Below are 13,748 nucleotides of genomic sequence, written 5' to 3'. Positions count from 1 at the left end.
GTTCCATAGTCATCCAAAAATAGCCGGCTCGAAGGACCTTTCTCGACAAAGTGAGTCCATTCATATGAGTACCACAAACTCCGGCATGTATCTGTTCAAGCAGCTTTGCAGCTTCATCAGCATCGACGCATCTGAGAAGACCTAAATCTGGAGTCCTCCTGTAAAGGATTTCCCCACTTGCAAAGAAATTGAGGGCCATGCGGCGTATCGACTTATTTTGGTTGAACCTTGCATTCTCAGGATAAGTCCCGTCCTCTAAATACTTCTTGATGTCAAAATACCAAGGCAAACCATCTGGTTCCGCTTCAACATGCGAACAATGGACAGGTTGTTCTTTTACCTCTATATCCACTGGATCAATATAACTTGTATCTGGATGCTTAATCATTGACGCGATGGTGGCAAGAGCATCGGCCAACTCATTCTGTGTCCTGGGAGTGTATCTGAACTCAATCTTGCGAAATCTCTTGCACAGCTTCTGTATATACCGCATATACGGTGTGATCTTTGGGTTTTCCACGGCCCATTCCCCTTGAACCTGATGAATCAGCAAATCTGAATCTCCAATAACCAGCAACTCGTGAACATTCATATCAATTGCCATCTTCAGACCGAGGATGCAAGCTTCATACTCAGCCATGTTGTTCGTGCATTCAAATCGGAGTTTAGCCGCCATAGGATAGTGCTGACCGGTTTCCGACACTAAGACCGCTCCGATTCCTTTCCCTTGATGATTCGCCGCTCCATCGAAGAATACTCTCCATCCGGGGTACGCTTCAGAAATATCTTCGCCCACGAATGAAACTTCCTCGTCAGGAAAATAAGTTTTGAGCGGTTCATACTCCTCATCAACTGGATTCTCTGCAAGATGATCGGCTAAGGCCTGTGCCTTTATCGCCTTCTGAGTCACATACACAATGTCAAACTCACTCAAAAGCATTTGCCATTTAGCTAGCTTTCCAGTCGGCATTGCTTTCTGGAAAATATACTTCAATGGATCCATCCTGGAAATAAGGTATGTGGTATAAGAAGACAAATAATGTCTTAAGTTCTGAGCAATCCAGGTCAAACCACAACATGTCCTCTCCAACAGAGTGTAACGAGCCTCGTAGGGAGTGAATTTTTTGCTCAAGTAATAGATGGCTCGCTCTTTCTTCCCAGTTTCGTCATGTTGACCAAGCACGCATCCCAATGCATTATCTGAGACAGACAAATATAACAATAACGGACTCCCTTCTCGCGGAGGGACCAACACCGGTGGATTGGACAAATAGTTCTTGATAGCATCAAAAGCCATTTGACATTCTCCGGTCCACCTGGTCGAGGCATCTTTTTTCAATAACTTAAAGATAGGCTCACACACCACAGTGGATTGAGCTATGAACCGACTGATGTAGTTCAACCTTCCCAAAAAACTCATCACTTCTTTCTTGGTCTTTGGAGGAGGTAATTCTTGGATCGCCTTGATCTTGAAAGGGTCAAGCTCAATGCCCCTCCTGCTCACTATAAATCCCAACAACTTGCCAGCTGGCACTCCAAAAGCACATTTGGCGGGATTTAATTTCAAATTGTATCGGCGTAAACGATCAAAAATTTCCTCAAGTGAGTCAAGTGATCCGAACTCTCGCGGGACTTGATTATGACATCATCTACATATACCTCGATCTCCTTGTGAATCATATCATGAAAAATGGTCGTCATAGCCCTCATGTAAGTAGCACCGGCATTTTTGAGACCAAACGGCATCACCCGATAATGATATACACCCCAAGGCGTGATGAAAGCTGTTTTTTCTGCATCTTCTTCATCCATCAGGATCTGGTGGTAACCCGCATAACAATCCATAAATGACTGCATCTCATGCTTAGCACAGTTATCAATGAGAATGTGAATATTTGGCAATAGAAAATTATCTTTCGGGCTAGCTTTGTTGAGATCTCTATAGTCGACACAAATTCTGATCTTTCCGTCTTTCTTGGCAACCGGAACAACGTTGGCTAACCAAGTCGGATATTGCGTCACTTCCACAACTTGAGATTCGATCTGTTTTGTAATCTCCTCTTTGATCTTCAAACTCAACTCAGGCTTGAACTTCCGAGTCTTTTGTTTTACTGGACTGAAATCTGGATTGATCGGCAACTTGTGGGACACCATATTTGTGCTCAGCCCTGGCATGTCTTTATAAGACCAGGCAAATACATCAATGTACTCCCTAAGCAAGCGAACCAGGTCTCTTCTTTGAGCTTCCGTCAGAGGGACACTGATTCTTACTTCTTTAACACATTCCTCATCTCCGAGATTCACAGTTTCGGTTTCTTCCAAATTTGGCTTATGTTGATTTTTGAATTGTCGAAACTCTTCAACAACATATTCGGGAACCTCATTTTCTTCTCCGTATTCCTCGCACTCATCATCACCTGCCTCATTTTGTTCACTCGGTTCATGACATGACATGACATTGGCAGGTTTTAAATTATTATTACTGAAATCATAAACAAACAAAGTTAGGAAAGTAAAATATAAACAGACGAGTAAACAAATTTTTGATAAAAGAGGCTTTCATTTAAATTGAAAGACAAGCACAAACTTTGGCCATGGCCGAGGGCCATATTGCCTTTTTAAACATCACAAAGGAATTTAAAAGCTTCAAACAAATAACAGTTGCATAAGGATGGGTCTCGGGCCTCTTCCGGACTACCACCGATTTTAAAACAAACAAAGACACATGTCTTTTCTACCCAGATGAGCGGGAAATCAGGAGTGGTGTGGAGGTCCAGTTCTGCAATTGCTCTTCAGGTTCTGCATCGCGGATGCCTGATGTCCCAGCCTCTTCCTCGATGACCGCATCAATCTCCTCAAAAAGGCCACAGATTCCTTCCCCGAGACCATCATCATGGACATATCCTCGCACCGGGAATGACTGGTACAGATGAGGAATTGACCTGGCCAATGCTTGATCAACATTCTTGTTCTTCATCTCTGCTTCGTCATCTGTTGGGACATATCCCAAACCAAACTTTGCTCTTTTGGCGGGAATTTGGATAGGCTCGACGATTCCTTGGAAATGCTTCCCCAACCCAAAACCTGGTTCGAAACCATTCTGGAGCATAACAGTAGCAATCATCTTGTACGCGGCAGGCATAGGAGGTTGTGGAGCCAAGTCATCACCGGTGGCATTTACCAGGTCTACCGTGTAGAAATCACAACCTCGAGAGATATTATCAACGATCGGCGCATACCCATTGGGACGACTCCCTTCACCATAAATGACCAATTCCTGGTCCTTCCAAACGAATTTCAAGAGTTGGTGAAGGGAAGACGGCACAGCCCCGGCCATATGGATAAACGGTCTTCCCAGAAGCAGGTTGTAACTAGTGTTGATATCCAACACCTGGAACTCCACATTAAACTCTGCAGGACCCATCTGGATTCCCAAGTTTACTGCCCCTATCGTGTCTCTCTGCACCCCATCGAAAGCTCTCACATTAACCTGGTTTTGTTGAACCTTTCCCAAGTCGAATTTCAGCTGCTTGAGAGTCGAAAGTGGGCAGATATTGAGACCGGATCCATCGTCGACCAAAACATAATTTATAACTTTGTCCCGGCATTTGATGGTGACGTGCAGAGCTTAGTTGTGCATCCTTCCTTCAAAGGGCAACTCTTCGTCACAAAAGCTGATTCGATGTCCCCGAATGACCTGGTTTATCATGGCTGCTAGATTGTCGCTGTCAGTACCCACAGGCACATAAGTGTCATCCAAAGCTCTCATCAAAGCCTGTCTATGCAACTGCGAACTCATCAATAAAGCCCACACAGAAATCTGAGCCGACGTCTTCTTTAGATGCTTCACAATCGAATAATCTTTCGGTTGCATTTTTCTCTAGAACTCCTCAGCTTCGGCTTCACTGATCGGCCTTTTTGCTTGGTCCTTCTTCTGCCCTCCTTGAGCCAACTCTTCCGGTGTGTAGCACCTGCCGGATCTGGTCATACCCTGAGTAACAGCTGTTTCAATCACAAACTTTGGTTGGGTAAGAGTTTCCCGTGGCACCAAGGCAACAATCTTCTCGGGTGTCAGAATCACAAACTTTTTCTTCTCTCTAATGCTCAACGAGGCTACAGCCCTTTCTAGTTCATCAGGAACAACTGAAACTATTGCCTTTGACACACACCAATCGTCATCTGTCTCTATCATATTGATAGTGACGCCTCCATGATTTGGCAAAGGATTACTGTTGACATTGGGCGCGACCGTCTAAAGAGAGACCACATTCTGATCGATCAGGTCTTGGATTTTATGTTTCAGGTTGATACAGTCCTCGGTATCATGTCAGACACTGTTGGAGTGATACGCGCACCTCTGATCAGGTCTGTAAAACTTTGAGCTAGTGTCAACCGGCTTGGGCCCCACTGGGTGAATATATCCTGCCGCGGTTAATCGTTCAAACAGCTTTGTTCGGCTTTCGACAAGCGGAGTGAAAATTCTGGCAGGCTTCTTCTCAAATCTAGGACGGGGGGGATCATAATTGCCTTGTTGAGGAGGAGGCATTTTACGATAGTTTGGAGTGTTTGGACGGGGGGCTTGATATCTGGGATATGAGTTGGTTTGGTAGTTTGGTTGTGGAGCTTGGTAGTTCGAGGGGGTATTTTGGTAAAGTGGAGTTGGGGTTTGGTACATTGGGGGAGGCGTTTGCTAATTTGTTTGAACGTAGGCACAGTTGGGGGCGGCATTTCGGTAGTTATGAGGGGGAGTATTGTAAACTGGAGGGGGAGTTTGGTAGATAGTAGGGGGAGTTTGGTAGTTAGGAGGGGGAGTATTTTGATAGCTGGGAAGAGGGGTGTTTTGGTAACTGGTGGGAGGGGTATTTTGGTAATCAACATATGCATAACATGTCGGGTGCAAACTCTGTGAAGGTCGAGAACGACCTTGGTATGATGATGATTTCCTTGGGGTCTTCTTCCCCTCATAAGAGATAGAGGACACATCCTCTCTTTTCTTTTTCAACAAGCCCGAAGATCCGGGCGAGGCAGCAACACGGGCAATCTTCCCGGTTCTCAATCCATCCTCGATAGTCTCACCTACCTTGACTATCTCGGCAAATTTTGCTCCAACGAGCAACATAATTCTGTCATAATATTCGGGTTCCTGCACCCGCACAAACACTTCAACAATTTCCTTTTCTGACATAGGAGGTCTAACTCTAGCTGCCTCCTTTCGCCATCTATATGCAAATTCTCTGTAACTCTCGGTTGGCTTCTGCTTCATCTTCTCCAAGGAGTAACAATCAGGAACGATCTCCACATTGTAGGCGAATCGTTCAATGAAGTCCTTAGCCAGAGCATTCCAGCTAGACCACTGTTTCGTTTCATGAGACGTAAACCATTCTAGAGCCTCTCCGCTCAAACTTCGGCTAAAAAGCCGCATTAACAAAGCTTCGTCTCTCCCAACTCCCACGAGTTGGTCACAGTAGGCCCTCAGGTGCGCTAAGGGGTTCCCTGTTCCTCCAAAGATGTCGAATTTTGGCACCTTGAACCCTTTCGGGAGGTCCAAATTCGGATGAATGCATAGGTCTTCATAACTCAACCCGGCGACCTCAGGAATGCAGTTCAACTCCTTCATGGCTTTTCTGATTTCCTCCTTCATATCTATCTTGGCGGTCTCTTCCTTTGACCTCCACTCTCTCTCTCTCTTCTCATAGTGGTCGAGCTCTGAACCATGGACATCATGCTCGTTGGGGACGGGTATTTGGAAGACGGGTTTTTGCGGTAGCGGTGGAGCGATAGAGGGACTCTGGCCATTTAATGGGGCGTGATAGTTTTGGGGATAAGTCTGGGGGTTGGTGTACAGGTTTTGGTGAGGGAGGGAAGTGTGTGGGTTATTAGCGTTTTGGCCATGGGGGGGCAGGCTACTTTGGTGGTTTGCATTAGGGGGAAGGAGTGGTGCTTGGAGGTTGGTATTTTGAGGAGGGGGTGGCGTTTGATAAGAAGCTGAGGCGTAATGGGGGTTTTGAGTGGTAAGGTCGATGACGGAGGGATTATGAGCAGGGCTTGAAGATGGGTTTTGAGCCTGTTCCACGTTAGGAGGGGGAATTTGAGCCGGAGGTCTTCCGTCTGGTTGAGTGTTGACAGCAAAAATCGGAGGAGGCAAATCTTGTCTTTTCTGCATCTCGACCCTCATCTCAGCAATTTGTTGCATCAACTGCAGGATCAGTTCATTCTGATCAGCAAGGGCGGGCTGAGCCACCACGACATCAGTAAGGCCAGGTTCTTCATTGTTATCACTCATTGCTGTTTTTCTCTTTTGTGAATTTTGGCTGGGAAAAGAATCTGTAGGCCCTTTTGATCTGGTAAAATAGGGGTGTTCAGCCAGTGTATCAACACAGATCAGTTCTAACTACCTGTAAAGAAGAACAACTCAAAGACAAATCTGTCAGTGTTAGTTCTGGATGAATAATGCAAGATATCACGTAGAAAGCAGGTAAACACATAAAAATTGCTTTGTCTGAGAACATGTTAACCCACGAATAATGGGGACTGATTTTTGAACAAGCAGGAATTTGCTTGTTTTTTATATCGAGGTTGGTGTCTCAGAAAGGTTAAATTGCGTCGAGCTAAGGTATTCTTGCTGCATCTTCTGTCGTCTGTTGATCTGAAATTAATGTTTCCTTGTAAAATGAAAGAGGGGGAAAGAAAATTTGAAAAAGATAGGGGCCGGGCCTTGGAAGGCTGCCTACGTATCTCCGAAGGAAAATTCAGGCCCTACGTAGTTCGAATACAAATGAAATTTTCATTTTCATTCATTCATTTCTGGTGATTACAAGGAAAGTGAAAAACAGCTAAGAAAGCTCCTAAAAGATAGATGGTGCCTTCACCGAAGCTTCTTCCTCTGACTGCCGTATTAGCCACGGGGGGTAAACTCATATGCTTCAGGGGCGGTTTCCTCATTCTCTTCTTTCCACCGTCCCTTGACAGGAGGTCTATAGACAATTTCCTCCTCAAGTTCCTCTTCAACAGATTCAGGTCCAATGCCTTCAGGACCACTGTTGGTGGCCTCTTGGTTGAAGAAAGGGTATTTTCCATGTAGTTTTTGAAGCCTCACAGTTATATCATTGTTGAAGGCATCATGTTTCTTCCGCATAGCAACTGTCTCCTCGTTTATGACAGCATATCTTGCCATCTTAGCCGCTAACTCCGCGTCCAGTGCTGCACTTTTGGCTTGCGCAGCTGCGGTGGCTAATTCTACTTCTATTCTTCTTTCTCCCATCTCTCGAATCTCTTGTTTGAGTTGACGCAGTTTCATCCTTAGACTCCCCTCAGTCGTTTTCATTTCGACATTCTTGCCCTTTTCCATCTTAGCAGCAATTTCACCTTTCCTGAGATGATAGAGTAATATTTTAGGATTTGGGTGGTAGGATTTTATTTCTGGCTGAGGAACTCAAGACTCATGGAATTTTGGTCGGACATTTTGATAGTGACTTATATTTGCTATTGTAGAGATTTTTGGAAAATTTTTGAAAAAAAGTGGGCTAGAAATGTCCTCATTCAAAGCAACGTACCACATAAACAGTTAAAGCACACAAGTAAACAGACAAATATCGCGTCCTAAACATGCATGTGACCCTTTTGTGCCAAGGGTAGGCCTAGCGAATTGAAGGATGTATATGTCTTTTTAAGCCAATTCATTATCCCCAAAATATTTCATTAATAGCATTCAAAAATGTTTGACAAACATAAAATTTGGGGAAAAGAGTTCGAAAAATAAATTACAACACAAAGTACAAATAAGCAGTCCCACACAGGGGATGATAACAAACTCCAAGCTCATCCTGATCTTTCACCAAGTCTGGCCCTCTTGGCGATGCTGACATCTTCCCACATAGCATATCTATTCGCCCATAGGTGATCTCTTGCCAACCGAGCCCCTTCTTGATGTCTGAACCTCTCGACCGACTGAATCTGCTGCTCCATGCTATCATCTAATTCTGACATACATTGCCTGGATTTTTGTAACTCTTGCTTCAACCGAGCTATGACTTTGGCGTCTTCTGAGTGCCGACGTTGATGTTCTAACTCATTCCTATCAAACTTCTCTTGGAGTTGATGAAGTCGGATTTGATGTTTGGCTCCAACATCTGCAATAATATGGGGAACGTTTGGATCGGGTTCGATAGTTCCGGCGAGACTCTTCTTTAACCATTCTTTGTAATCCTTAGAGCATTCCGGACGAAACCTATTTGGCACCGGCTCGCCCAATACTCTTCGAGTCTTCTATAATTGAAGCATCTTTTTAGTAAAAGCGACTTCGCCATTTTCATGATCCGTCACAAATCTTGTCATGTCTTCTATCTGAGGAAGCTCTTGTTTCCCTCCTAGCTGTCTAAGTACTCGAGAAGGAGCATATGGCCGAGTTCCTCTCAACCCAGCAAATATCAAGTAGGGGGCCTTTCCACTCCGGATCACAATTTGTTTTGTTACTACCAAGCACTGGATGGACCACTGCACATTTTCCTCTCTCAAACCCTGAAGTCTCGGGTACCAAAACTCTTGGCCTCCAGTCCTATTGAAATGATTACGTTGTACCAACCAATCGTGACTTTCGAGCCTGTTCGGTCTTTCCAAGGGATCTGGTTCTGTTGGATCATGAGCTTTGATCAAGTGTCTCATCATCCACCATTGAAGTATCAGGTTGCACCCTTGGAAGAAACGTGTGCCATTTTTACACCTATCCAATGCCCTGTAAATGTCAGCAAGGATCATAGGAGCCAAATTGTAGTACTTTCTTACAGGCCCGTAGCTTACTCCATTAAAAATAGCATAAGTAACCATTACTACACTTGGATGGATGGTGTAGTTTGGTCCTTGGGGAAACACCATTGTCCCAAGTAGACATATTGCAAAAGCGAGGGGGCGTGTTTCCTTCCATTTTTCTTCCGAAACGAACTCATCTTTAAACTTCTCATAAGCTCTTGCGCGTCCAAATCGATAATACAACTTTCGAAGTGGAATATTTGACCCGGGCAGCCTGTCCATCCATTCAGCTTTGACGAGTGACAATTTTTCTTTGATTTCGGCAAAATCCCATACTTTTGGAAAGAGAAGATCAGTATCGGGTTGGTGTTTCCTCTTATTGCACATGCCGACACTCTCGTAACTGGCAAGGACTTCATCTATAGTCGGAGTCAACTCTACTTCCCCAAACCGAAATACCATGTTGTTGCTGTCCCAAAATTTCACCATCGTTCCAATCAAGTCGGGGTAAGCCACCATTTCCATTAATGACGGGAGATGGCCTATGTGTCTTTGCACTTTCTTTTTATCGTCCTTGTTCATGAATTTCCACCAAACTTGGAGGTAAGGATCAGGTATAGTCACCATTCTAGTTCTCAATGGCTCAAACGTCGGATTCATCCTACAAGAAAAACAAATAAAGGTAAGTTAACCCCCACCCCCACTTGATAATTGATTTGTTTAAAAATGACATATACATCCTTCAATTAAAACACATAAGTATGATTGTCTTTTCATTGGCAAATGGGCCAAATAGACACAAGGTGGGCTTCTAATGGGCCCAACACGCCTTGGGTGTTGGTTCGACTTAGTTCAAAATGCGCTAAATCAGGGATTTGGTTTCGCTCTACGCTAGTTGACTAAGAGTGGCTTTGAAAGACCGGGAACCCAAGTGGACAACTTAGGCTGGAATTCACGACAACCATTGGACGCATGACGTACCAATAAATCGCCGATCCTTCCGAAAAAGGGTTGAGTATAAGAAGTTCGGCTGCGATTATGCAGAAACCGTCCTTAATATACTATACATACAATAGGAAGATGCCATGAAATGCAATGACAGTTATAACAGTTTAAGCACTTTAAGCACAAATAAACAATTCAACAGTTAATATCAATTAGTCAAATAAGTCAAATCTTATGGTTAGAACTTAATTAAATCCCCAGCAGAGTCGCCATTTCTGTTTCATTTAAAAATATATGTAAAAGGAAAATGACTGAGTTTTCGAAAAATCGATTAAACTTATGATTTAAGCAAAATCGAATTTCTGAAAGGACAGAGTCGCCACTTAATTTTTAGTAAAAAAAATTAAGAAAAAATACTTAAGGTTTTCAAAAGATTTAAACAGATAAAATCAATTGAAAATAAAAGGGTTCGAAGTTCAATGTACATTCCGAGAAGGTGTTAGGCCCTCGGAATGCCCGCTAACTCGCGGTTGACCGGCGATTTGACCAAAATAATTTTGACTAATTTTGAAACTTAACGAAGTAAAAGAACTCATTTACTTGAACTAAATATTTTGTTTTAAAATTTAACTAAGTAAAGAACACACAACTTTGACTAATTTTGAAAGTTTAATAAAGTAAAAGAACTCATTCATTTTAACTAATTATGAAATTTTAACTAAGTAAAAAAAAGCTTGTTTATTTAAACCAACTTTTTGAAATTTTAACTAGGTAAGAAGGACTCATTTTATTTTAACTAATTTTTTTGAAAGAAAACTTTAACTAAGTAAAAGAACTTATTTACTTTAACTAATTTTTTGAAAAAAACTTTAACTAAATAAAGAACTCATTTATTTATTACTATTATTATTTTTATCACTTTATTTATTTTAAAGGAGAATGAACTAAAGGGGAATTTTCAAAAGGGGAAATAACTTAAGTGACAAGACAAACAAAATTAAAGCTAAGTATAAAACAAAAATACTTTAATTTACATATATATATATATATATATATATATATATATATATATATATATATATGAAATGGCCATCTTGAGGATTTTAATTAAATTAAACCATAAGAAATAAAGATGTTAGTTGATATATAACAAATAATAAGAGCAAGAAATCTAAAACTAAAGTTTGCTCCCAAACAACCATGGACTTTGGCCCATTTTCGCCTCCCTTTTTACCCTTGAAATTCTGTGTATACGTTTAGCGTGTACCGCTGTATATGGGCTGTATTTTGGTCCATTTTCGTGTATATTGGTCTGTATACCAAGTGTATACAGCCCTCTTCAACTCCTGCAACCTGTATTTCCATTTTTTGCCTTGTATTCGCTGAGTTGGACCGTATATCAGTGTATAAAGGCAGTATCTAGCTGATTTTTTTCAGCTTTCTAAAATCTGTAAATTTAATTCCCATCCCCTATGCTGCGTGTGACCTGTTCTTCGTCTATTTTAGACTCGATTAAGGGAAGCATGACCCCCGAAATGCAAGGATAGGAAGTGGAGTCCCCATGGACTCGAGCGGGGTTCACATTCGACAAAGAAAAAAAAAAGGAAACATATTAGTGAATTCAATTTTTTTCAATGACTTGAGAAAAGAACATATTCAAAGAACTTTAATACCCACTCGATCAAGTAAGTAAACCAAAAACATAGAAGAAAATCACACCGAATTAATATATTAAAGTCTCGGGCAGATTTCATGCAAACATGAAACAAGGAAATAATTTAACATATAGTCCAACTAATAGAAGGGCAATATGAAAAAACCAGCCCACCAAAACATGCATTTGACCCAAGAAAATGCAATTTGACAAGTAATCTCGTTTGAAGGAAACATGCAGAGACATATAGATAGCTAAAATTTTAAAAGAAAATAAGCATAGCACAATAGACACTTAAAGAATCGTGATAATTAATGGCAAAGATGCGGCTCACAAAGTTTATAAGGAAAACAATGATCAAGACGTCATTTTCTAATAATAAGGATCAAGTCACTTCGATGACCTTCTTACCCAGATTAGCAAAGCATTACAAGCAAGAATATATGCTACAGCTGCACACACTTAAAAGAAATCAAACTTTGACAAATCCCAAGCTTCAAAGGAAATCAAAACTTTGACAAGATATTGAAAATATGAGTAGACCATAATTTGAAAAGAAACCCACAACAAAAAAAAGAATAAGAAGGAACCAGAACAAACTAAGTAAACTAAAAAAAATAAAAATAAAGAAAAGGACCGGTAATATGTTATTCAGCAAAGCCATTTTTTACCATGGACCAAATTGAAACTATCTATAATTTATACTGAACACCAATCTAAATAGATTGGGATATGAACGTAACTTCACAAAAGGGATCAGACCAAGAGATAAAGAGTACACCGCAAAAACTCAAAACAGCAGCAAATACAACATACACCTCGAAATGTTGACACCTAACTCACTCGCTCAACTTTTAGGCGAAGGAACGACGAACATGGCATCAAATACTAAGGATTATTACGGACTCACTATGACTAGAGAGAGACTAAGACGAGCAGAACAGTTGGAAAGCTAGATGAAATGCAGCTATGAAAGACAGAAAAAAAAAAAGACAAGAACGGGAACGTTTTTTTAGGCTAGAAAACAGTTTCATTATACCCACAGCCCACATATACATGCTTAGATCATATTCTCGAATGACCAATTCTGAAAGATCAAAATCTAACACTCAAACTACTTCATGGACGGAACCAGACATTCGGAACTAAACAGGCTCTCATCAAACTATCAGCAAAAATCAAAGGAACATAGTCAATCGAGAAAGAAGAAGAAGAATCAACAAGCCGTTTCAGTTCATCAAAACATAGTATCAATCAAACGATTCAAAAATTAGAAAGGAGCTTCACCTGTTTCGGGGCAGCAAATGGGACAAGAAACGAGCGAAGGAGACAACGAGCTTCTTCCAACACCACACACAAACTCCGAGAGCTCCGACGAGCAGCAAGAATGTCTCTGAAAAAGAGATCGACGCTTGAATAAACTCTATAACACTTGATTTCTTAAGTTTTTTGTTTTTTAAAAAAATCTATGTATCTTTTGCTTTTTCTTGACTCCAAATTTTCAACTAAAAAAAAATCTTCCAAAATTCTTCCCCCCCAATACAGTGAACAACAAAACAATTATATAGAAAAGAACTAGGGTTCGAAATTAGGGGGGAAAAAGGGTGAAAATTGAATTCAAGAACCATTTCAAAATTCAAAACCTTTCACTAATTTGGACAAACACCATTTTCTCGAGATTTTCGGCCCATTCCGAAAGAGGAAAGGGGTCAACCGTGTGCTGCTGCGACATAAATGCGGAGAGAGACGTTGAGGAACAAGCCAAAATTCACAGCGTACGTCTTGGACTGCTGTACTGTTTCTCGTCTTCGTCGCTATCGTTGGGGTCGTTTTCTGCTTCTGCTTGACGCGCTGCTGGGTTCTCTTGTTAACGTTGAAATAAACGTTGTTGGGTTCCTTTTGAGAATAGAAAAGTGGACGGGTCGGGTCAGGGGAATGGGCTGGACTGGGAAATTTGGTTGGTGTATGTATGTATTGTATTGTTAATGGGCTGGGTATTGAGGGGAAGTTGGAGTGGGTCGTGTGGGCTGCTGACAGACTAGTAAAAGGCCCAAATTTGGTCTTTGGATGGGTTTAAATTGAGGTTAGAAAATGGGTATGTTTGTAATAAACATAGCCAAGTGTATTACAACATTAGCCCAAAATTGAATGTTATGTAGTGAATTTGGCTAAATTTCAAATAAGATGAATTAATATAATTAATTTAGGAGCTTCTCAATCTTAACGAAATAAAGTAATTAATTTGATAATAATATAATTAATTTAAACATGAACTAATCAATTCAAAATCGTAATTATGATTTAACTTAAACTAAGTTAGTAAAACACTTAGCTAAAAGAAATAAAAATCTTTTGATACGATTTTCAAATATTTATAAAATATACTAATTAGACACATAATTAT

Source organism: Solanum verrucosum, unplaced genomic scaffold (assembly GCF_900185275.1).
Source record: "Solanum verrucosum unplaced genomic scaffold, falcon-dt-bn FXZP01000060.1, whole genome shotgun sequence".
In the NCBI taxonomy this organism is placed as follows: domain Eukaryota; kingdom Viridiplantae; phylum Streptophyta; class Magnoliopsida; order Solanales; family Solanaceae; genus Solanum; species Solanum verrucosum.
The sequence above is the reverse complement of the archived record's forward strand: the minus strand, read 5'-3'. Positions refer to the sequence as shown.